This window comes from Zosterops lateralis, assembly GCF_965231275.1.
Source record: "Zosterops lateralis genome assembly, chromosome: 27".
Taxonomy (NCBI): domain Eukaryota; kingdom Metazoa; phylum Chordata; class Aves; order Passeriformes; family Zosteropidae; genus Zosterops; species Zosterops lateralis.
The window spans coordinates 6097624-6121284 of record NC_139787.1 but is presented as its reverse complement, the minus strand read 5'-3'; the positions used below and the strand labels follow the sequence as shown (position 1 = coordinate 6121284).

General features: G+C 53.1%; 1 protein-coding gene across 8 annotated transcripts in view; it reads left to right on the top strand.

The window, feature by feature from the left end:
* MEF2D (myocyte enhancer factor 2D) overlaps positions 1 to 23661 on the top strand; it is an 86760-nt gene that overhangs the window by 11586 nt on the left and 51513 nt on the right. For 4 of the 8 annotated variants that reach the window (XM_083878951.1, XM_083878950.1, XM_083878957.1 and 1 more), the window contains exon 2: positions 16755 to 16823. The gene's annotated coding sequence lies outside the window, so the exon portion shown is untranslated. Of the gene's footprint in view, positions 1 to 16074; positions 16189 to 16754; positions 16824 to 20094; positions 20256 to 20835; positions 20932 to 23240; positions 23327 to 23661 lie in introns of those variants that run through there. The other 4 variants (XM_083878952.1, XM_083878955.1, XM_083878954.1 and 1 more) reach the window with 4 other exon arrangements.

The window sequence follows — 23661 nt, the reverse complement described above, 5'->3', positions numbered from 1 at the left end:
GTCCTCCATCAATCCTTTCCCAGAGCTGGCATTTCCTTGAGGGGGGGTGAGAAGTGAACATCTGGCTCTTGGGGCGGCCTGGGGCACCAGTGACGCTTTATTGGGTTTGGTGTGATGCCCTGGGGTTTTGTTACAGTTGAGCCTTGAATGAGCTGTGGACATGGTAGGACAGGAGGGGATTAAATCAGTGTGAGATAAGGAGGAGACAGGGAGGCGGGTGGTGCCAGTTCCCGAAGGGACTTTGTCCCAAAACAATGGGACAGGTGCCGGGTTGAGCTGCATGCACAGCGTGGCAGCAGGTGCTGACCTCGTGTCAGACAGCTGAGCACAGAGCTGCTGTGCCTTCCTCCTGCTCCCATGGGAAGGGGGTGGGGGTCCTGATGGGGTGAGCTCCTGGTTGCTCCTGGGGGCCTCAGGGGTCATGGAAGCTGCATTGGTGGTGCTGGGGGAAGGCCAGAGGCTGGGTTGCTCACCTCCTGCTTCCCCATGGGCACTGCTCCTGAGGAGACAAAGCCTCCTGTCCTCGTGCCAGCCACTGGCACCCAGGAAAGGAAAACGGTGAGCCCAGCTCTCAACACAGGTTGAGAGAGTTTGGAAAAATCCTGTTAGTTGCCCTCAGATCTTTCAACTTCAGGGCCAGATGTGAGTGTGTGCTTTAGCGAGCAGGATTTCACACCTGCCTTTGTGCTGGAGAGAGCTGCTCCAGCTGGACGAGGTGCAAGTGGGAAGGTTGCAAAGATGCTTTCCTTATGGGCAAATGTTCTTGCCTTGTCCTTTCCAGTGGAGAGGACCAGCCATGGCAAGCTCAGCATCTGCCTGGGTGACCTTCAGCGCCTTTGGTTGGCGAGAGAGGCTGCTTTGCATGTCCTCTCCTCTGCCAGCAGCACTTGCACCGAGCGTCATCGGGGTCTTTTTGTTATGCAAATGCAGCTTTGGTTTTAGTTTCTCAGAGATAAATACCTTTGAGGCTAAATTTGGAGCTGGGGCACTTCTGAAAGCGCCCTGATGGCCCAAGGCCTGACAGGTCAGATGCTGAAGATGGTAGTTTTCGGGTTTGGCCTCGTCTTCAGGCATGGAAACAAAACAGTCACGATATTTTTTCCACTGGTTATATGAGATTTTTTTTGCAGTGGGGAGCAAGCACATTGAGTCCTGGTGGGGGTTCCTTGGCACTTGCTGCCACCTCGGACCTGGAGTTCCCATTTTGCAGGATGTGCTGTGGTTTTATTTAGGCTTTTAGAGGTCAGGAGACCCTTTTGTCCCAGCATCATGCTACCCTTCAAGGATCCCCACTGAGCTGTGCCCAGGCACCAGAGCTCCAGTGCAGGACTGGGACAGTGTTGTCTCAGTGCCCCTGACACTGGCCACCTGGGTTTTGTGGTCAGGATCTCTCTCCCACCCCTCTGGGAGGCTGAGGGATGCTGGCTGCATGGCCAGAGGATGTGGTGCCAAGTGCTGCGCACCAGACCGAAGCTTTTTCTCACCTCCCCACTTGTGTGTGGTGTGGACCTGGCATCCCCCAGGGCAGTGTGGCTTCCTTTGGGACCCCGTGAGTCCCTGGCAGCCCATCTTTCTTGTGATGGGGTCATGGGCCTTTGGTCTGGGTTTGGGCAGAGGCGTTTGTGTGTGATCTTATTTTTATTTGTGCATCTTTCAGAAATTTTTCGTCACAGCAGGTGCTGGTTCAGTGCCTCGCAATGGGGCGGGAAGGCGTGTGAGCAGGGTGGAAGTGTGGCTAAAACTGGTTTGGCTTCTGTTTGAACAGTTTTGCTATTTCTGTGCCACTGGAGAGCTTGAAGTCCCTAGGGTCTGGGGGGGCTGAAGCTGTTGGGTTCCTGATTCATCCCTCCTGTGGGATTGTAGGTCACGTACCAGCCAGACACCAGCCCAGGGCCTCTCTAGGGCTGAACCAAGATGGTGTGATGTTAAGAACACCCAGAGGTGTATCATGACCTTGCAGAATCATGGGCAGTGATGGGTTTTATTCCATCTGAGAGCTGGACAGGAACACAGGGTCTCCCACATCCTGCTTGTGATGGGATACCTTGGGGACCTGCTATGGGCAAAGCAGGTGGAAAGGAAAGTGGTAGGAAATAGAGGTAAAAAGGGGAGGGCAGCTCTTTTGGAGCTGCTTCTTTGAAAAGTTTTGGCATCGGCTGGGTGCTGAGCTGTGGTGGGCTGGGCTAAGGCCACCCCAATATAGGGTGTTCCTGCTCAGGGCTGCCTCGAGTTCCACAAGGTTTTCTGGGGGATTTAGGACTTGTTGCTGTGTCCTGGCAGGGTGGCAGCCTGCATCCCCCAAAGCCCTGCAGGATCTGGAGTATCCATGCCCAGGGAAGCTGCTGCCCCAGTGATACCCTAAAGTGGGTACTCTGGCTGAGGGACAGGAGCAGGTCCCCATTCCAGGGAAGGGAAGGCTCCAGATAAACCTTAGAGCCATTTCCAGTGCCTAAAGGGCTCCAGGAGAGCTGGAGATGACTTTGAACAAGGGCTTGGATGACAGGTCAAGGGGAGAATGGCTTCACACTGAAAGAAGGCAGGGTTAGGTGGGATATTGGGAAGAATTTCCTCCTTCTGAGAGTGGTAAGGCCTTGGCAGAGGTTGCCTAGGCTGCCCCATCCCTGGAAGTGCCAAAGGCCAGGTTGTACAGGGCTTGGAGCAACCTGGTCTAGTGGAAGGTGTCCCTGACCATGGCAGGGGATGGAACAAGACCATCTTTATGGTTCTTTCCAACCCAAACTGTTCCATGATTCCATGATCCCCTGCATCCCATCAGCTGTAATATGGCTCTGCTCTTCTAGCCTCTGCTGCCCAAACCAAGGTGTTGCCTTGGTTCTTTCTTTTTTGTTTAATTCTCTTTTTTCCCCTAAATGCATTACCAGTGCAGCTCATCCATATTTCCACCACCTTCTCCCTCCTGTTCTCATGCTGAAGTCTATAATGCTGAAATTATAGCATCCCCCTTGTCACCATGGCAACGCTCAGGGATGTATTAAAAAAAAAAAAAAAAAAAAAAGACCAGAAGCCCTCCAAGGATTATGACTTCAGTGAGGGATCAGGCTGGAGGGGAATCTGGGTCATGGCTGGAGCAGGCTTTTCTTCCAGCCTGTCTTCAGTAATTCCCCTTACAGCACCCGGGGCCATGTCAGGGCAGGGCAGGGCAGACCAGAGCTGCCGCTGGCACCCATGGGTGCCCTTGAGGGGGTCCAACTGCTCTGGGAGGTGCTGCCTCCCTCTATACAAGATTGCTTATTGCCCGTGTACACTCTGGGAAAAAGCATCTTCTGTAAACTTAGTATTCTCACCCAAGACTGAGGTGTTTTAACCAAGCCTTTTTGATTCCCAAACGGGTGGTGCCTGCAGGAGTGCCAGAGCCTCGCTCCCCCTCCACCCTGCTTTGTGCAAGCTTTCTCTCTCATCCCCCAAAATAAACAGGACTTTTTAATATATATTTTTTTACTCCTCTTGTTTTTTATTTTTTTTTCCTCCCTTTTTCCACACCCCCAGAGCTGCTGTTGCTGGTGGCAGGGAGCCCAGACTCGGTAGGAACTCAGAAATGCTGCGAATCTAAGCCCTGGCTGCCCTCTCAGTTTCGCAATCCTTTGGAAAGGGGGAGAGAGAAGGAATAAAATGGGAGGGGATTTTTTTTTTCTTTATTAGAGATTTATAGATTTTCCCACCAGTAGGGACAAGGAGCTGGAGCTGAGCGGCCAATTTCCTACAGTAAGTTTCCAAGACTGCTCCTCTCTGGCCTCTGCAAAACCCTCTGCAGCCTTGCCTATGGTGGGTTGGGTTGGTTAAATTTTTGGAAAACCATTGGAAATGCTGGCGGCAGGGGTTGGCAGGGTGAGGGGCTGCTGGTGCAGGGAGTGGTGGTGCAGCTGAGTGGGTCGGCACCTCCCATGGGCTAGGTGATGCCAAAGGCTGGGAAAAATCAGCTCAGGTGGTGTTTTTGAGCTGTTAAAGCCTTTTTTCTACCTATTTTTTGTTGCATGTGAACCCTTTGGCTTGGGCTTTGTGGTGGTGCTGTGACAACTGCTCATGGTTGCTGGTCCCTCCAGCCAGGCTTGGTACTGCTGGGGCACATTCCCTGCTGTCCTCATCCCCCTCAGCCATTTGGCCTCTCGAGGTTTGTGGTCCATTTATTTTTAGGTAATTGCAGTGTCTGGGCGCTGGAGAGGCTGGTCAGTACCATGCAGCCAGACAAGGGAGGGGTTTGTTGGCCAGTGTATTTTAAGCAGTTGGTTTCTTACAGGCGAGAGTTTGTCCAGCTCCTTGCACTGGTGTGGAGGGGCTCAGCCAATGCCACAGTGGCTCCTGTCCTCACAGATGCCACTTTACCCGTATCTAGTGCTGGACATGGGGCAGGGTGCGAGGGTTCAGCTCCTGGCCCTTCTCTGCACCCTTGTGCCGGATCTGACCCTCTGCCAGTGCTCCTGCTGGAAGAAAAAAATCTTTCCTTAAGCTGTGCCTGGATGAGATCTGAATGGTGGCAGCTCTGCTCCCAGTATCCAGTGATTAATGGGATTAAATTGGTGCCCCTAGTGAGGTTTTTTTATTTTGCATCTGGTTTTCTCAAGACTTTTTAAGCTGGGGGAGGCTGGGGCCGTGTCTCACTGAGATCTGATTAGATAAGGGAGAGCTGCCTGTGAACAAAATTCCTACCGGATAATTATTTATACCTCCATGTGCGTCACTAATAAACATCTGGATTGGCTCCAAACATCTTCATTTGATTTGTTTTGTAGTCTCTCAACAGGGATGTTTCTCAGCTCCCCACCTCCCTCTTGTTGTGTGGTTTCTGAGGACTTGGCTGAAATGAGGGGTGGGTTTGAGCAGTTGCCCTACTGCTCATGGGACGAGCCTGTCCCCAGCACCAACCTTGCTTGCCCATTTCCCCCTGAGCGTTAGCACTCTTGGGGCTGGTTTAGCAAATTCCCACTCCTGGATTCCTGTGGTGGGGTGACAGTCATGTTGCCCTTTCTCAGGAGGAGAAAATTTGTGGTGTTGGTGGTTGCAGAAAAAAATACGAGTGGTCAAAACAAGTCAAAAAGCAACCCCAGATGTGTTGCCTTCTATTTTAATCATCCTCGTTTGATTTGGGGGTGAACCAGACTCCTGACCTTTCAGAGCACGTGGGGCTGGCAGTCACGCCAGGCTCTTCCAGGCCAGGGCTGACTTCTTGCTCTGTTTGCGTAGAGCCAAGAAATTACTATTAATAACTTTCCCTGAATGAGAGTTGAGTACCTGCTTCCCTGGGGCTCCTTGGAAGGCTCTGGCTCGGGCGGAGAACATCAACAGTCATTATGAACGGGACCAAGAGCATCGGGTGCAGCTGGGATGCAGATGGAAAGGGACTGGTGTGGGAGGGGAGAGATGAAGGAAGCCTCTGGCTGACTGTGAAGTGCCTTGGGCAGGGCTTGCAGGCGCCACGAGCCATTTTTTGTATGTTCCTCCATCATTTTTACAGCCCTGGCCCCTCTTTGCATGAATGTGATGCAAAAACCATCCCGAGCCTCTGGAGCCAGTGGCAAATACCAGCTCCATCCATGTTGACTGTAATCTGTGTCTCACCTCTGCTGGGATCTCAGGAAAAAAAAAAAAAAAAAAAAAAAAGTTTCAGTGCTGCACCCAGCCTTAATCTCTTTAAACTGTATTTTGCTAATCCTTCATTAGGATCTCATTGTGAGCTTGTTATCCCGTTAGGGCTGAGCCGTGCGTGGCGGTGCCTGCGGAGCTGGGTGGGAAGGGGCTGTGTTGGCCCTGCTGAGGCCACGTGCCCCACCGGGATGTGCCGGCAGCACCAGTGAGATGGGCTCAGCTCTGCGGGGATGTGTGTCTGTGCTCCGTCCTGCTGCTGGGGTGGGGTGGGTGCTGGGGGGGGTGCCGGGCGCTGGAGGTACAGTGAAATGTGGGGAAGTTGTTTCTGTTTACCTTCCTCTCCATGCCTTGATGTGCCCATCGAGAGTGTTGGAGCTGGGGAGGGGAGTATCACATAGAAAGTGCTGATTTTGGTTGGTACCAAGGCTTGGTCAGTCTTTGGAGTGTTTCTAGGACCACCTGCAGCACTGGGGCCAGGTGCCTGGGGCAGAGTTTTAACTGGGGTTATTATCCAGGAAGCTGGTGGGAGGTGATCCCAAGAGTCTCGCCAGGAGTGGGACAAACTTGATGTGCACTGATCTCCCTTCCCACTGCCACAGTAGTGTTAGAAGAGGGCATCAGTTGGACACAGCATGCACAGGCAGATTCCTTCCTGTAGTGAGAGGTACTCTCCTGCTGGGAGCCTGCACTGGTGCCCTGCTTGGTGCTGCCAGTCCCCTGCCCCAGGGGGCACAGCCATGCCAGCACTCTGCACCACCCAGCCTTGGCACCCTCCCCTCCACATACGGACCTTCTTGGAGTGACTGGCAATGGCAACAGGTCTGCTGCACCCAGAGGGTTGGGATACCTGCAAACCATGTTTCTTGAAGTTCTTGGAGGAGGAGAGTGGCCGCACATGAGGCTATAGCTAGAGAAGTGGGAAGTCCACCCTGCCAGATAATGGAGCTGGGCTGAGGCTTGCAGGCTGTGATCGGTGAGGGCAGGAGATGGTCTGCAGAGCCGGTGAAGAAAGCAAAACAAAACCCACACACCCACACATTCCCACTTGCGCAGGCACACATGGCAGCGAGCAGGCAGGGAGGGGATATGCCACCAGCCAGAGTCGAGATTCGAGTTAATTTGCTGGAAAATGAAAACCATTGCGGCAAGCAAGAAGGTTCCTGGCTTTCCTTTTTCCTTTCTCTAAGAAAACATGAGGTGGGATTTTTACCTTCCTCAGGTTTTGTTTTGTACAGAAATGTGGCTCTGAAGAGGAGGTTGGTGGTTAAAAGAGTTGCTGCCTATTTTGTGCTTTCCTGCCCAGCCTCCTCCCTGCCGGAAGGTCTCGTGGGCACATGTGTCACCATGTCCTTGTCCACTTCTACAGCGGGTTGGGGGAGGGAGGTGGCTCCTGTGACATTGCTCACCAAGTGACAATGAACTCGGCTCTAAGCCCGCACATGGCTTTGCCTGAGAGCCTTGGCTGGTGTTTAAATTAATGCATGTTTATTTGCCTCCAGGTTGGGGAGCATCTCTGCAGGTTGTGCTTTTGGGCAGTGCTGGGGCACAAGGACACATTGAGGAGCTCGTGGCATTGTTCACCTTTGGGAAAAGGGGTCTCTGCAGGGAACCCAAGTCGCTCAGGTTCTGGATGTAGGACTAACTCTGTTTCTTGCCATGGCTGGGGCAGTGCTGTACTGACGCTTGTCCTGTGCTGGGGCAGCGGGGATCCTGCTCCCCCTGAGGGGCTCCCCCTCTACACCAGAGCACTTTGGAATTGTGAAGTATTGTGAGATGAGATTTATACTGCCTTTCATCTTCCAAGAAAATGAGGATAGGCAAGTCCAGGAGGACCGGATCCCTGGGATTTGCTTTCCTTCCCTGGGTTTTGCAGCCCTTTGGGGTGTTCCCATCAGGGGCTTGGCTGTGGCTGTGCTGCCCTGTTCCCCTGGCTGGGAAGGTAGAGTTTTTCCAAATGCCTCTCTCCCCTTTTCCTGTGCCTATAATTAGCCTTGGCTCCCCGCCACCATATACTGTATGATCCTGGAAAGAGGTCATGGCTTTGCTGAAATTCTTGGGAACAGAGCTGCATTTGCAGCTGGGAAAGCAGCGCAATTTCCAAGCAGATAAGAAATAGGCCAAATGCAACTCTGTTCCCTGCTGTAATTTATGGGCTCTGGGGATGGCATCCAACGGCGTCCTCCCTCCTCTGGCTCTTCACGTGCTTGGGAGAGTCTGGATTGGTGAAGAGGTTCCAGCTGGTTCCCTGCTCCAGTGTGCTGTCTGGTGGTGGCGGGTGAGGAGGGTCCTGCCTTCTCCTGGACGGCTGGGTCTGATTTTTCCCTTCTGCTGGAGCCTGTCGAGGTCTTGCCCAGGGCTGGAGAAGGAAACAAATCCATTTTGGAGTATGCATGGTCCTTTTCACTTCTAAAAGTTCTCATTTTTATGAACTTCCCCAGAATGGAACTTCCTTTGCAGCAGGAAAAGGATCATCTTGATGATCTTAAAGGTCTTTTCCAACTGAAATGATTCTATAATTCTGTGATTACATGATCTCTGGGCAGGTGAGGAATAGGACTTGGATTTTCTCCCAAGGAGGGCAAAACCCACAGAAGCAGAAGGGTCTGCGGGGGCTGTGGAGGGTTTTCCCACCTCCAAATGCTCCTGTGCAAATTGGTGAAAAACTCAAAGTGAAAAGAGTATTTTGAAAAGAGAAAACTCCCCTCTTCAGAAAAGATAGATAGAAACAGCAAAATCCCCTGTTCAGAAGTTTCCCAAAGTTTTGCTGTTGTTTCTCTGCCCCTGTAGCATCATTCTGAGAAAAAAACAGGATAAACCCACCTGAAAAGGACAGGATTGGAGAGCAAGGACTTGAGTTTCCATTCCAGCTGGGACTCCACACGTGCTGTATCCCCCTGGCAGCATCCTGCTGCTGAGCCGATCGTCCCTGTCCAAAGGAGAGATTAGCTAAAAAAATCACGAGATTAAAAAGCAAAACACTTTCCATTTGTTGTAATTGGCTTCCCTTCCCTTCCCTTCCCTTCCCTTCCCTTCCCTTCCCTTCCCTTCCCTTCCCTTCCCTTCCCTTCCCTCCCCTCCCCTCCCCTCCCCTCCCTCCGAATTTTGCTTTAGCAACTGAAGAGTTTTGAGGAGAAGATGCTGAAGTCCATGTATTTCTGCTGGGTCCCCTTTGACAGCACTACGGGTTTTTCTGGTGATTCCAAGATTTGATAAATTTCCCCCCCCCCCCCCCCCCCCCCTTTTTTTTTTTTTTTTTTTTTTCATTTGCTGTTGCCAGTATGTCCAAACTTGGAGTAGCATTTGGGATTTGGAACTATTCCAAGGGTCACTGCTGTGGTTCTATTGGAGAGAGATGATGCTTGTACCAGCCATGGAGGTTTTGTTGCCCCATGGATGACTGAATTGTTTGGGGAGTGCAGGACAGTCTCCTATGGAATCATGCTGTTCGGTTGACTGATTAACCAAATTAAGCAGAAATCTTATTTTTTCTCTGTAGGTGCCTATAAACCCCCCTTCTTCTCCCCCCTTGCAATGGTGTACGTGGGGGGTGGTGTAGGAGTTGCTGACGATGGCACCGAATGTGCGAGTGTTTCTCTCTGCACCTCACTGGGGAGAAATATTTTAATCTTTTGTTGTTGTTGGTTTTGTTTTTGTTTCTTTTAAATAGTGGATCTGAAGTTTAGAGAGTAGACTCCCTCTCCACAGAGATTTTCCAAGGATGCAAAGGGAACTGGGGCTTGAACTGGGAGATTTGGGTAACCCCAAGGATGATTTTGTCTCTGCCTTGGAGTTTTCCCCTGCTGGGTTTTCAGAGGCAGCTGGGTGGCAAAGCCTTGCTCCATCAGTATGTGACACCTGCTTTACTGGATGCAACCCTGCCTTTGCAGCCAGTTAAGAGCCATGCTCAGCCACAGGACTCCGAGTTTGTGTGAGGGGTCAGGGTTTACACACTCGCTGTGGGGTGAACACTCTTTTTGCTTTCCAAGGCTGAGCAGCCCTGACTGGCTCCGATCTGTCTGTGCCAGGATATTTTCCAGCTGCATGCAGGGGTTTGTCTGATGGTGCTGCTGTCAATGGCTGGCACTGCTGGGCTGGGTGCTGGAGCAGGGCTAGGAGGGGTTGTTGAAGGGTGCTGGAGGCAGCAGCCGTGGCTGTGGCTGACTCCACTGCCGACACACCAGAGGGGCAGTAGCACAACCCAGAATTAAGTGTGAGTCTTCCAGGTGCTGGTATTTGACCATGGAGCTCTTCTCCTCCCCACAAGGAGCTCTCCTGTCTTGTTTGTGAGTTGCCCTTATAAGCAGGTTTAAAAAAAGCTCTCAGCTTCCAGCAAGGGCCACAGGGCTGAGCCAGGATCTGTCCCTGTTCCCTGGAGTGTGGGGCAGCAACAAGGGGCAGGGGGAGCTTTGCCTGGTCCCCCTACCTTACATGTGCCCACCTCCTCCTTCTGCCTTTGCAGTGGTGTTGGAAGGGATTTTGGGGGATCATCTGGCAGCCCACGTTGGGAAAGCCCTCTGCCGGCTCAGCATGTCACCCAGCTGCAGCTGAGAACTGTCTTAGGACCTGCCACCATCTGTTAGAGTGGGGAGATGGATGGGCTGGAAGTTTTGGACTCGGGTGATGATGTTTGTTTGGTTTCCATGGGGAGAGGCCAGGACGAGTGACCGGTGGTAGCCTGAGCCACCTGCTGAGGCTGCGGCAATGAACAAGGTCCCCATGGTTGGCGGTTCCTGCCTCAGGTGATGGCCGAGCAAGGCCATGAGGGGCCTGGGCTTTGCTCTTAGTGATGGTGATTGTGTCCATGCTCTCTCCCACCTGGCTCAGCACATGCTGCTTGGCCACACCTCACCCTGTGGCCCTGGAGTTTGGACCTGTCTGGCAGAGCCAGAGCTGGGGCTGAGCTGGTTTCAATGCCAGCAAGGGTGGAGACACCCAGAGCGGCTGGCTTCCCAGGCTCTGGGAGGGAGAAGTGCTGTGTCTGCTGGGGCAACTCCTATGGGGTCCTTGGAGACGTGCCCAATGCAGGATCCTTCCCAAAGCGGGAGGTGAGAGGAGCTGGCACCCACTTGCCAGGGTTCCATGTGCTTTGCCCACACCGGGCATACACATGGCAGCTCCTGGTGCCTTCCATTAGCTGCTCACGTGGATCCATGTCGGTGCTGCAAACATGTGTACCCTGCCTGCAACAAGGCCATTGGTGGTGGCCAGGCTGGTGCTGATGTACGTACAGGTGTGCTGGGATGAGATTGTGGGTGGGGTCCCTTCCAACATCACCCACCTGCTCCTTGTGCCTGTCGCCCGTGCCAGGGCCTTCTGGACCTGCTGCCCTCCAGGGACAGTGGCGGCTCTCAATGTGCATGTTGAAGAACCACACTCTGTGTTGATTTTCCTTCAGCTCTGATTGTGTAACTCATGGGCAGTTGTGTTGGTCAGTGGCCACAGAGTGTCAGGAATTAATTGCTCATGTATGTCAGCATGTGTGCAGCTGGGCTTTCCACTCCCTCATGCCTCATGTGGGGTTTGTGTGGATGGGAAACATGGATGGCTGAATGCATGTATGGCTACAGAGCAGTGGCAGAGGATCAGTCCCCCCTTGTGACAGAAAGGAGAGCGTGGCTTGAAAGACAGGTGGAAATTGGATCCTGGCCTCTGAAGAGAGACAGCAGCAGACAGGAGAGATTGTTGGGGCATCAGAAAGGGAGTCTGAGGGGCAAAACAGATGATAGTGCCATCTCTGCTTTACCTGTGCCTTGGAAATGCCAGCAGGAGCAGGAACTGCAGATCTGCATCAGCTGTCACTGCTGCTATGAAGTCTCCTGCACCCCTGGAGCAGCCCTTTCACATGGTGCTCCAGAGAGTATGGGAGATGTGAGCAGCCCCTCTTGGCACCTCTAGGATGGGTTTGGGTTGCACATGCACTATCCCAGCTTGCCATGAAGTTGGATAAAATTAGTTTAGGAAAGTGAGCAGTGGCTGCTCCAGTTGGATGTAGCAGTGGCCCGTTGTACCCGAACCTGGACCCAGACCTGATACCCAGCACAGAGCCACTTGCTGTCCTCATCAAGGAAGGTGCCAGTGCCCTCAGCCCCCAGGGCTGGTGCCAGCAGGTGGCAATGTGGCCTGAAGTACTGTCAGTGTCACCGGGGTGAGGGCAAGCACTAGGTGCTTTGAGTACAGGGCACCCACATCTTGGTATACTTGTGCTCTCATGGGAGCCCCCATGATGTCTTTGGGGCTTCTGGGGTCAGTTTTGGGGTCTTCCTTGTGCTGCTGTGTCAGCAGGTTGGGACAAGGAGGGAGGTGAGTAGCTTGCTCAGGGGGAGGAAATTGAGGTTTGGGGGATGCTTGTGTGTGTCCAGCTCTGCCGTTTGCTTCCCCTCTCTGTGCCTCAGTTTCCCTGTGCTAGGGGATGCAGGTGGTGCTGCTGGTGCTGGGACCACTCCGTGTAGGCAGTCATGGTCCTGCTGACCAACACTTGCCCAATGAACTGGAATTGCACTGTCCTGCAGCAGTGTCAGCCCCTGGACAGGGTCGTGGAATGGGGACATGCCAGCTGGAGCTTGCCCAGGTGTAGGTATCTGCATGTCCAGGGGTATTTCTGCTCCCACCAGATGTTCTGGGTGCAAGGAGATGGGTGGTCCAGCTGAGCAAAGAGGGCAGAAGCAAGATGGGCACTATGAGCCAGAGGAAATCCCTGTCTGCCTCTGGTCTTATGCTTCCCCTGGTCCCCCCAGCACCCCTTGGTCACTGGTGTGGTGGTGCATGGCTTTGCTCTGAAAGCCGTGCTGGTCCCCAGCCCTCCTGCACCTCCAGCCACCCCCACGTCCATACAGCTGGAGGTTTCAGTTCTGCATCTCTGCTGCCCAAGGGGAACTCAGCCAGCGAGAGTGAAACTTGGTGGCTCCAACGGTTGCACTTGTACCGCCCCCCTGACACCCTCTCATATCCCCTAAGTCCTGACAGGGCCAGCAGCCACTCTTGCAACACTTGCAGTGACAGCTGTGCCACTCAGCTGCTCTGACCTTCCATGGAGCATGGCTCAGCAAGCTGGCTTGTGCCATGGTTCTTGGTCATTGCTCACTGCTGCACTGTCATGCTGGGCAGCTGAGCCTCCCATGCCACTGGAGGTGGATTTCCTCCTCCTGGCCCCCACCTGCCCCCCTTTCCACAGTCCCTGGTGCTGTGCTGCTGTGAGTCTGGCACCACTGGTTGGGAGCTGGGGTTCCTCACTGTGTTTAACTGCCAGCCTGTCCTGCTTGATGCTCCTGTTTGGAGTGAGATCTCTCCCAGTTTGTTCCTTCCCACCTCTTGGTGTCAAAGCCAGAGGAAACCCAACTGGAAAAGGCTCAACAGGTCTAATTAAACCCTGGGGATATTCCCAGTGGCTGGTACAAACTGAAAGCTGGGCCATGGCTGAGATGCTTTAGTTCGTGGGCTGGGAAAATGGAGAAAAATGGAGAAAGTACTTTTTTTTTCTTTTCTTCTTTCTTTTTCTTTTTAAAATTTTATTTCATTATTTTTCTTTTCAAAATTTTATTTTATTATTTTTCTTTTCAGTTTTGTCTGCTCCTTGCTGTTGTTGGGACTCCCTGAGACTGACATGGCACAGCTCTGCTAAATGGGGTCTGGGCTCTCCCTGGTTTGGGGTGGGAGTCCATGAGCACCTGGCAGAAGAGTGGTGGGCTGGGTTGGCAGCCTGAGGTGGGGAAGTTCGGGTTTGGCATCCAAATGTTTGCACCCCCGAGCCCGTTGCTAGAGGAAACATGAAAAAAGAGGAAGGAGAGATTGCGGTCACGGCTCTTCCCCTCCGCAATCTGCGCCTCCCTCTTGGCCCCTCCAGCTCCGCAGCTGGTTATTCTGCCAGTCCATCTCCCATTGACTTTCCAGTTGTGTGCTTGGAAGTTTCCATGGCAGTGGCCATGGATTATTTATTTGGGGGTATTATATGTATATATGATGCAAGCAGGGGTTGTATCTATTTGGGGTTTATATACATGGGAATAAATATATATTTGGGGTTTATCTATACATATGAGAATATATCTATATATATTTGGTGGGTTACATATATGGGAATAGGTGTGTTTTGAGAGGATTATGTGTATGGGAATATATATATTTTGGGGAGTTACATACGTGGGAATATATATGTATTTGAGGGTGTAAGCAAAGACCGGCTGTGGCACAGGGGCTGCTAAGCATCAGCTAAGCAGATATCCAGGGAAGTCACCAAAAGCCATTCCTGCGTATCATCCAGGTTCTTTATGGGCTAGTTGGAGCAGCTTCCAGCATCTGCTATCTTTGCATGGTGGGTTGTACCAGCCTAACTGCATCAGTTAAAAATGGGGGTCCCTGGAGGTTCCCCTCATTCTTCTGCCCTCAGGAATTTTGGTTTGTTACTTATGAAACCAAAGCTTTGGTTTTCAAATAGGAACAGTGTTAGGACCTGCTTAAAATTTCTGCTCCAGAGGTGGACACAAAGATTGTCTTGTCTTTACCCCTTTCTCTCCCCTTCTTTTTCACTCAGAAAGGGGATTTTGCTTGCCTTTGCCACCTCCATCGCTCCCCTATGTGTTTTCTTCCTCTCAGCTTATAAAATAACAGAACATTTTGAAAACATACTTTTCCTCTTCCCTGGGCAGCATTTCTCTGTTTATAATAAGAAGGCTTTGAAGGCATGTGCGTGGTGTCGTGAGACCTGGGAACTGCCCAGGAGCCCTGGGGGTGGCCAGTGGCCTGACCCAGCCCCCGCCCCTCACAGGAGTCTGATCTCACTGTGCAGGTCACCTTTTGAAATACTTCAGAGTTTCTGGGAGCAATGCCAGGATGCTCACTTGGCAGGGCAAAGGACGTGCCTGAACAGACAAGGGAGCTGGCAGTGCCAGTTAGTGGGGGCTTTGCTCCTTTGTACCAGCTCAGAATGTTACAAAATAGAGACTTAGGGGTTCACTGGGGTTTGCTGGTGTTGGATGTACCACCAGGTCCAAAGGGCAACAGCTTCTCCAGCTTGGGCAGGGCGTGAAGCAGCCCTGGAGCTGTTGGGCTGGAGAGGGTCATGGTCTCAGGACTGTCACCCCATGGGTGCTGTTCATCCCTGTCTCAGATGACACTGGGCTGCAACCCTGAAATGTCAGAACTGCCTGCAGGCTGAACACCCCAAGACCAATCCTGCTCCCCCTGGAGTTCCCCACCTTGGCCCGAAAAGGGGCAGCTCGTCTGGCAGATTGGGTTGGCAAAGGCACTGCTGTTAGTTGTCACGATCTAGGGACTGTGGCATGGCCAAGGGCTGCATGGTGTCAGATATTGTCCAGAAGTCATCATCCTGATGGCCTGGTGGGCTGTGGGAGCCAGGAATGTGGCTGCTGCCAACCACCAGCCATGGGCAGTTCTGTCAGTGCAAGAGTCTGTGCGTGGTGACTGTGTGGCTGTACTGGCTGTCCCGTGGCACCATGGGCATCCTTGGAGCCTGTGGAAATAGACATTCCTGACTTGTCTAGTGGTGTCTCCCACTGAGAGGAAACAACTGTGTGTACAGACATATGAGGTCTTGCCTGTTCCCCCATTGCATCCTAGTGGGCTGTAAGAGCTGACCCCAAGCCCCCCAAAGCAGAGCCAGCCTGGGCACAGACCTCGGCCACATCCTCCACTAAGCCTAGCCTGTGGTCTCCAGTCCCCACGTGGCTCTGCCACCAGCCCTGCAAGGCACTGCAGTGCTGAGACCAGTGAGAGCTGCTCGGACACCAAGAGGAGGTTCAGGAACCCATAGAGAGAGCCTTTGCAATAAACACCACTTTCCTTGACCTGGCTGGGAGTGTGGCACTTGCAAGGTGGCGCTTCTTCTGTGGAAGTCCCTGTCTCCAGGTGGTCAGTCATTCTGTAGGACACTCTGTTTTATTCAGGGAAATAAAGGAGTGGTCCTTTGGGATGTGACAGGTTGGTCTGGGAGTAATGGGTGCAAGTAGCTGGAGTAGCATAGCTGGAGCCCCCCATCCTTTTCCCTCTGCTCCCCTGTTGTGGAAGACAGACTCATCTGTCTGTCCTGATGAGAGTATCCTCGTGACTGGTCTGTTCACAGGACCCAGCCCAAGTGCTCTGAGGTTTGAGGCTGGAAAGCCACTTGCACCTCGGCTGTTCAGGTATGTCCCTTCTGCATGGCTCCTCGGGAGTGAGAGGAAGGTGCAGCCCTGGACAGAGCCACGCGCTTCTCACTCCGGCTTTGTTCAGGCTGAATTTTGTAATGCCAGGAAATGAGCTGGCTGTGGGAGGGGAGGCAGCCGGGGGAGGAAGGCTGGTTTTGTGGTTGGAGCAGAGGATGAGGACGCCGGAAAGCTGAGCACAATTCCTCGCTCTGTTTCAGGTGCTGGGGGTGAGGCTGCAGCTCGGGAACTCGTGGTGCATTTGAAGAGCGGGTGCTGGCCTCTGTGCCTCAGTTTCCCTTTTGTTCAGCACCGTTCCTTTCATGGGAGTGTGCTGTGGTGATGGGGTCTGCACAAGTGCCAGATGGTTGCAACCACCGGTAGATGACCAGCATGAGGCTGGCTGAAGCCGCTTGGCTTTGCCCCATGGGTCTCCTCCCATCTCTCAGGAGTGAGTGGGATGAGTTTAGGAGCTGCGTTTCCTTCTGAGCCATGGCAGTTTCTCCTCAGGCCAAGCACATGCACTGTGTGCATTCCCTGGGAGAGTGTCTGAGCAAGCGGGTCAGTGCTTTTTCTTGTGAGATGTGCATGAGAATCTTCCCAAAAACCACAAAGTTCACCTAAACTTAGAGCAGCTCTCTGCTGGCCACACTGTTGGCCTGGGCCACATCCCCAGTGTTAACTTGGTTTATGATTTGTTTCATTCCTGAACTTTTTAAAATTTCTTTCCCTCTGTTCTCACTGGGATGCTTTCCACATTGCATAGCCCCAGGGCTTCTGGTTCCCTGCAGGTGCCTAGCCAGGTCCACCCAGTCTGCATGACCCCTGCAGAGATGCTAAGGATCAGGGCAGTGCAGGGGGGACCCTGCAGCCTCTGTCCCACCAGCCAGGTCTGCAGGGGATACTGGGCTCCCCTCAGTGTTCCCTCCATCTGGCTGTGCTTGGATGGGACATATGGGGACTCCTGTCCTTGCCTCCGTCCCCTTGGACTGACAGCTGCTTGCTTTGTCTTTGCAGTTGGATTGAGGAGCGGTGGCTGCAGCTCATCCCTGGCAGAAGTAGAAGATGCAGGAGGCTGTGTAGCAGGTATGGGGGAAATCCCAAACTCTGGGTTCCTGCCTTCCTTTTGGGTTTGCTTGGCCACATGTGTCTCCTCTGCAGCTGGCTGGGAGTGAGCAGAGGGTCCCACTGAGGATGCAGCTGGATGCAGATCAAGGGTCTCAGGCTCCCACAGTGGTGCCAACCGAACTCTGCAGCCCTGCTCCAGGGACAGGAGGAACAGTGAGGTCAGATGCTGGAAAGGCACAGGGACACCCTGCTCCACTGTGCACTGCTCACTTGCTCTGCACAGGTCCTGGTGTGTGGGAGGGGCAGCAGAGCTGCCAGAACAGGGCAGGGAGGTGGCACCCAACAGTGAGTCCCACTGCTTTTCTCCGTTGCCCATCTTCCCCTTCAGTTCCTCATCCGGTACAGCTCTGATGGCTCCCAGCCGTAGCCACAGCACTGATTTGGGGCTTTCTGGGTGTTTTGCAACACAGTCCCATGTATCAGTGCAAAGGAGGGTTTTCCTACCCTGTTTTCTCCCGGTGTGGCCAAACCTGCTGTTATTTTGTCCCTTGCATTCCTCTGAAATATGGTGCTGCTGGGAGAGGGCCTCATGTCCAAGTCTTCTTCCTCTTCAACCTTCTTGGCCTGTTTATTGCTCTTACAGTAAATGTTTTGTGTCTCCTGTGTCTACAGTGTGGTTGTGGTACAGACACCACCATGGGCTGGTTTATGAGGGCTCTATGCTTTCACGTAGTGCATCTTCTGTACCTGAGAGTGAAATCAATAAAATGAAGGATTTTTAAAAATAATATGCCCAGCTCCTGAACGGTGGGGGCTCTGTCATGACTGTTTAGTGCGCATTTTGTGAAGTTGTGATGGCTTTTAGTGCTGGAGAGGGGGCAGGTAATTTATTTGGAGGCCTGGTGGTGGGAGATGGGGGCAACATCACTGTGCCCTCTGCAAGGTCAACACCAAGGGCTTCATCTGCTGATAGAAACCAAGAGCAGTTCCCCATGCTGGGTCAGCCGGAGTGTTTCAGTGGTGCTTGGTGTGTGCCAGTGATGGGCCATGGTGTGCCAGAGGACAGGAGGGCTGGAGGGTTCTGCCGGGTCTGTCCCACTGTGCCTGAGCTGAGTGCTCTGGGAGTGTTCTGAGGGCTGGTGTGGGACCAGCTCTGATTCACTCACTCTGGGCACAAATGAATACTAGCTAAGGGATTTGTGTTTCCGTGTGGTGAATCATTACTTGGAGTGTTGGGGTGATGGGTCTGTCTGGTGTGGGGTGTGCGTGGAGGGCAGGACCCTCCTTGGCTCACAAACACCACGGTCCAAATGGACTGTGCACGTTCTGTCCCCCAGCCCGGATGCTGGTGGGTGGTGGCACGATCTCTCAGTAACTGCACTCTCCCCCACATCACTCCTTGCTGCTGGAGACACGACGTTCAGCTCCGCCAGCTCCGTCCTGACCAGTGACAACAGCTCCTTGTTTTTTTAGTTTCACGCAAATTCTTGGGGTTTGGGTTGGCAATGTCCTCCTGCAAAGCCCTCGTACTGTCACTGGTGCCAGCACAGAGTTTTGAGCAGGGAGGAGCAGTTTAGTGATTTCTGCAACTGCAGAACTGCTTGCCCCAAGGAGCAGCTCAGCAAGTGGTGCGCTTGGGGAGGAAGATTTTGAAAAGCATCTCTGGGGACTGCTTTAAGATTTGTCCCCTTCGCTCTGCAAGTGACAGGAGCTGAGCAATTAGAGGAGCAATATCGACTCAGCCTCGGAAGTGTGTGACGGCCGGCACCGGGCAATTTAATCCCAGTGAAGCCACGTCCTCGTGTCCTGGACATGCAGCATTGCTGCCTGTGATCAATAGGCATTTTGTCTGAGGCCAGCCCTGTTTGAAGTGAACCAGGCAAACCTTCTGTGACAGAAGACTCTTCTAGGGCCTGTGACCTTAATTGAATACACTCTTTCATGTCCTGAAGTCGGTTGCATCGTCTTGCTGCAGTCATGCTCAGTAAATCACGTGTCTGTCCGTGCACGCAGGGTCCGTGCCACCCTGCTTCTCTCCTGGTGAGATTTTGCAGCCTGAGGCTGATTTCCAGCTGCTTGGGAAGAGCCCTTGGGTCATCAGCTCTGTTCTGCTGGTGAGGCCTTGCCTGTGTTCTCTTGAAGGTTCATAAACTGGAGTTTGCAACTTCCAGGCTGCCACCGTGCCCGAGGTGTGAGTGTGCCACCTTACCTGGCATTTGGCTCTTTGAATCTGGCAGGATCCTCCCAGTCTCCAGGGAGAGTTTGTAAAATCCAGCCAGTGGGTGCAATGAAACCAAATCCCTACTCTTGACTCTTTTGGGTATGGAATGCTGAATTTGGTAAAGCAGTGGGTTCCCGCTGTGTTTTGCACAGCTGAAATGTGACTGAGTTGCTGGAGGTCACCTTTCCAGTCCCCGTGGAGCCGGGTGGCCTTCTCTGGTCATGGCTCTGCCCTGCGCTTTGGGTTCTGAGCTCATCCGCTATTTTGCCACTGGCGGGGGAAAAAAAACAAAACAAACCTGTCTTCAAAGCCCTTTTCCCTTGGGGAAAAGCCAGCTTGGTCAGAAACGTCCGCGCAGAAATGTCATCTGACCCAGCAGCTGGCTCACGCCTCCCCGGGGGTCCTGCGGCGTCCACTGCCCATGTCCCAGTCCCGCCGCGGCCCTGGGTTTGGGCTGCTGGAGGAAGCGAGCTCGGGCGCTGATTTTGGCAAGCTCTGGCCGCTCCCTTCCCCCCGCAGGCTTCACCACCCCCTCCTGCCTCCGCCGCATCTGCTTATGCCCTTCAGCTGCCGCCGTACACCCCGGCGGCCCCGATCGGGTTTTTGGGGGCCTCGGGGGCTGGCCAGTGGCCGGGGCAGCGGTGACGGCGGCCGGGGATGGCGGCTCATTCCCGCACTTCCTCCCGGCCGCCAGCGCGCAGCAGCCGTGGAGAAGGACGCAGCCACCCTGTCTCCTGTAAGTACCTCTCACTCTTTCCACTGGAGAGTTAAAATTAGCAACTTCTTTTTTTAAAGCAGGCGTCGCTTTAAACCTCGCCAGCCCAACTGGGTTTCCTTTTATTCCCCCCCCGCCCCCTCCCCCGGCTCCTTTTCTCTTGATTATTATTTTTTTTTAATTTTGTTGTTATTGTTAAACGTGTGCATGCACTTTTCTCCCTTTTTATTTCTTTTTTTCTTTTTTATTCTCCACCCCCCCCCCCCCCACCCCCCCCCCCCCCTTCCTTTCGTTCCTTCCTATTTTAAACGCGGGTGACGCTGCAGTGTCGGTGCGGAGTTTGGAGCCAAATAAACAGCCCGGCGCTCCCCCACCCCGATCGCCTTACAGAGCCTGGGGCCGGAGCCCAGCGCTGAATTTAGACCCTTATCTATTGTCAGCCTCCGCGGTCGGCGCTGCTCTGCCGGGGCGGGGTTGCCCCGGACCCCCTTGTTGCTCCTGACAGATCCTCGCTGTGAGTTTGCCGCTTGTTTTCCCCTCTCCTTTGTTTTCGTGGTCAAGCACAGAAGTGCCCGTAAATCAGGACCCGTTGCCTTTTTTTTTTTTTTTTTTTTTTTTTTTGCAGGGCTTGGGTGGGCAGGGAGGGAGAGGAGGGTCTGAGTGATGTGGGACTCCCGTGCTGGAGAGCGGGGGAAAACTGAGGCACAGAGCGGGGCATGGCTCCCTGATGGGGAGTGGGTGAGCTGAGATTTCCTCTTTTTAGAATCAAAACAAACATAGACCAGGAAGGAATAGACAGCAGGCACTGGCTCAGATGCAGGAACAGTGCCTGTCCCAGGGGATAAATCCCTTTGGGAAGCTTGTGCTCCTTGTCCCCTGTGGCAGGGATGATTCCGGGGCCTGACGTGCGGGTGGAGGGTGCCACTGCTGGCACGGTGCTGCGGCCAGAGTTCTGCTGCGCCAGGACGGGATGGGGCCAGCAGTTGGAAGTGGATGTCCCAGCCCGGATCTGCGAAAGCAAACAGGAAGGCAAATGGGGAGCAGCCACTCTGTTTACTCAGAGGTTATTTATTGTAGTTCCTCAGAGGTTGGTACTGGGGACTTGTAACACCTTCCTGCTTGGTGCTGGATCCTTTTGGCCAGGGCTGGATGCCCGGCAGGAGCTTGTGGCCACACCGGACGTGAGCCAGGTACCAGGCACTGGATGTCAGGCGAAATGTCACACTGGGGCTCTCTGTCCAGTTCCTTCTCCCTTGACTGTTTTCTAAATGTTTGTTTTGCTCTAAAGCCTGGCCTGGCCGGGGTGGATGAGGTGGGGATGGATGTGGTGGGGCTGGGAGCAGTGAGCTTGGCTCATCCTAGAATAATCTTTTTCCATTTGATTTTTTCAGGGTTTTTATGCTTGTTAATAATGCTGATAATCTTCATATCCATGTCTGTGAAAATGGAGGTGCAGAGCCTGTAGGAAGGGGGTCTTTCAGAAGTGCTTTTAGTGTTTCTTTCCCAAGAGGAAGGGAGGGAGAAGTGTTTCCCTTCCCAGGCGTGTGCTGCCCTAGCTCTGGTGCTCATAGGTGGGGCTGGAGGATAAACTTTGGGTGTGCTTTGGGTTAAACCCAGCCCTTTACCCATTGCTGGGGGTGGGTGAGGTGGGTTCTCCCCTCTGTTTGACTTGGTGGGACTTGTCACAAGGTGATCTCCTTTGTTGTGGAAACCACTACAGGGTCCCAAGGTTTCTGCTTTTGGAATTGAGTGGCTGCCCTCAGTATTGCTCTAGGCAACAACAGCTGCAGAACCTTTTCCTCCTCCTTCTCTTTTGGGCAAACAACCCATTTGGGCAACTCGTTATTGATACATTTTTACATCCTCACCCTTCAGCAAAAATTGTGACCAAAATATTTTCATTTTTTTCTACAAACTCATGCCTCACTTTTTCTCATCCCACCTTTGCATGGGGAGTATTGACAAAAAACTGTGGTATTTGATTTTCTTCCCCAATATTTTTCCTTTTCCAAGAGGAATTCTGACTGGTGTTTATCCATGATATTCCTTCACTCATAATGGCTCTTACCTGCCCTCAGGGTCCATCTCCTCTGTGTTGCAGGAGCATCCCAGTGGCTTTTCTGCCATCCCTCTGGTAACATGGCTGGGAACCATGGCCTGAGCTATGGCCATGTGCCAGTGATGCTCCGGCAAGGGATTTTGGAGTGTGCCAGACCCAGGATGTAATGGTGCTTCTGGAAAGTGCCAAATGTTGGCATTTCCCACAGTGTCTGGGCATCTCCATTGCTCTCCTGAGTGTCACCCTCATCCTTTGCTGGGATGTGCTTGAGGGCCATGTGAACATCATCACCTCTCTGGTGTGTGGCTTTTGGTGCAGCCACAGAGAACGGCTCAGCTGGTTGGGGACCTTCCCCACCACCTAAATCCCCCTTGCTGAAAAACAGAGTTTGGCTTAAAAAGATCCCATTTTAAGACAGAATGTTCTTCCTGGAGGATGTGTGCTGGGATAGGCTCTGGATAAATCTGTCTCAGTGGGAACCATCTAGGTCTCTAAGTAGCTGCCATGGGGTTAGCAGATGTCATGGCCTCACTGTGGTGGCCCGACTGGTACCAGGGAGCAGTAGGACAGGATTTGTGTGCCTGGGACAGGAATGTGCATCCTGTGAGTGAGCAGCAACAGCTGAGAACCAGCTGTCCTGGTGGATTTGAGCTGCCTGATGAGCTGAGGCCGAATTCTCGCCCCTCTGGCTCATTGGCATGTGGCACAGGATGCATGTCAGTACAAGCTGTGGCTAAGCTAGGGAGTGAGGTCAGTCCTGGCTGATGGCAAAGACTTTGTGGCACAGTGAGTATCCTCTGGTCCCAGCAGCCCTGAGTCGTGCTGGGGACGAGGTACCTTGAATTGCTTTGTGTCTCTCTCCCCGGCCTGGCTTTGGCTGCAGCAGCTCTAGACACCCTGGGATGCCCCAGTGGTCCCCCACTTGGACTCTGGATAGCAGAGTGCTGGTGGTGGCTGATGTTATTTACGTGTTGGGTTGGAGGCACTGTTTCAAGGCAGTGCAGGGGAAGAGGAAGTTAAACCCATCTTTGCCATGTGGCATCTGGTCCCAGTTCCTTCTGTTTGCTTATAGTGAGTTGGGTTGGGGTTCAGTGGCAGCCGGACTATGGTTCATGCCCTCCTTGTGGGATTTGGTGGCTCCTCAGCTGTAGATCTTGGGGCCAAGGGACAGGTTCTCATGCCCAGGGCCTTGATCTCTGTTTCTGGTGCTTTTACAGTCCCAAATAACTAATGCTAGGTTTGGGCCTTTGTTTCTTTTATTAAATGAAATAACGATGTCTGGTGGTGAGCTTCCAGCTGTACTGTGGCAGTGTGCTCTGAGCATGAGCCTGTGGCTATGGACCAAAGTGGGTTTTGGGGAATGTGTAAAGATGGGTGGGCATGTCCACCTCTGAGAAAGGGGGATAGCCAGGATGACAATTTCTGTGGCTTTTTTTTCAGGCTGGAAGTGCCATGGGCAGGTTGGAGCTGTGATGGTGGAGTCTGAGCACTGGGATGGGGACAGGAGCATGATCCTGCCTGGTCCGGTTGGTGTTGGCCAGATTTTTTCCATCCATCTCACCAAAGGACTCTTCTAGTGAGCTCTGCTATGGCATCATCCTCACAGTAATTAGCATTGCCCTATGAGTGACAAATTAAGATCTTTTGCTTCTTATGCTTTGACTGGTCAAGTGGAGCTGGTGACCACCACCTCTTTTCCAGCAATGGGAAGCTACTGACTTCACCACCTCCTCTGCACCCCAGATGAGTGCTGGACCCTGCAGCCCCTGGGGAACCTGGTGCTTCCTTCCCAAGAGCTAAAGACATGTAAACCCTGATGGAGAGTGTGGCATGGCACAATGCAGGAGCAACATCTGCTTCT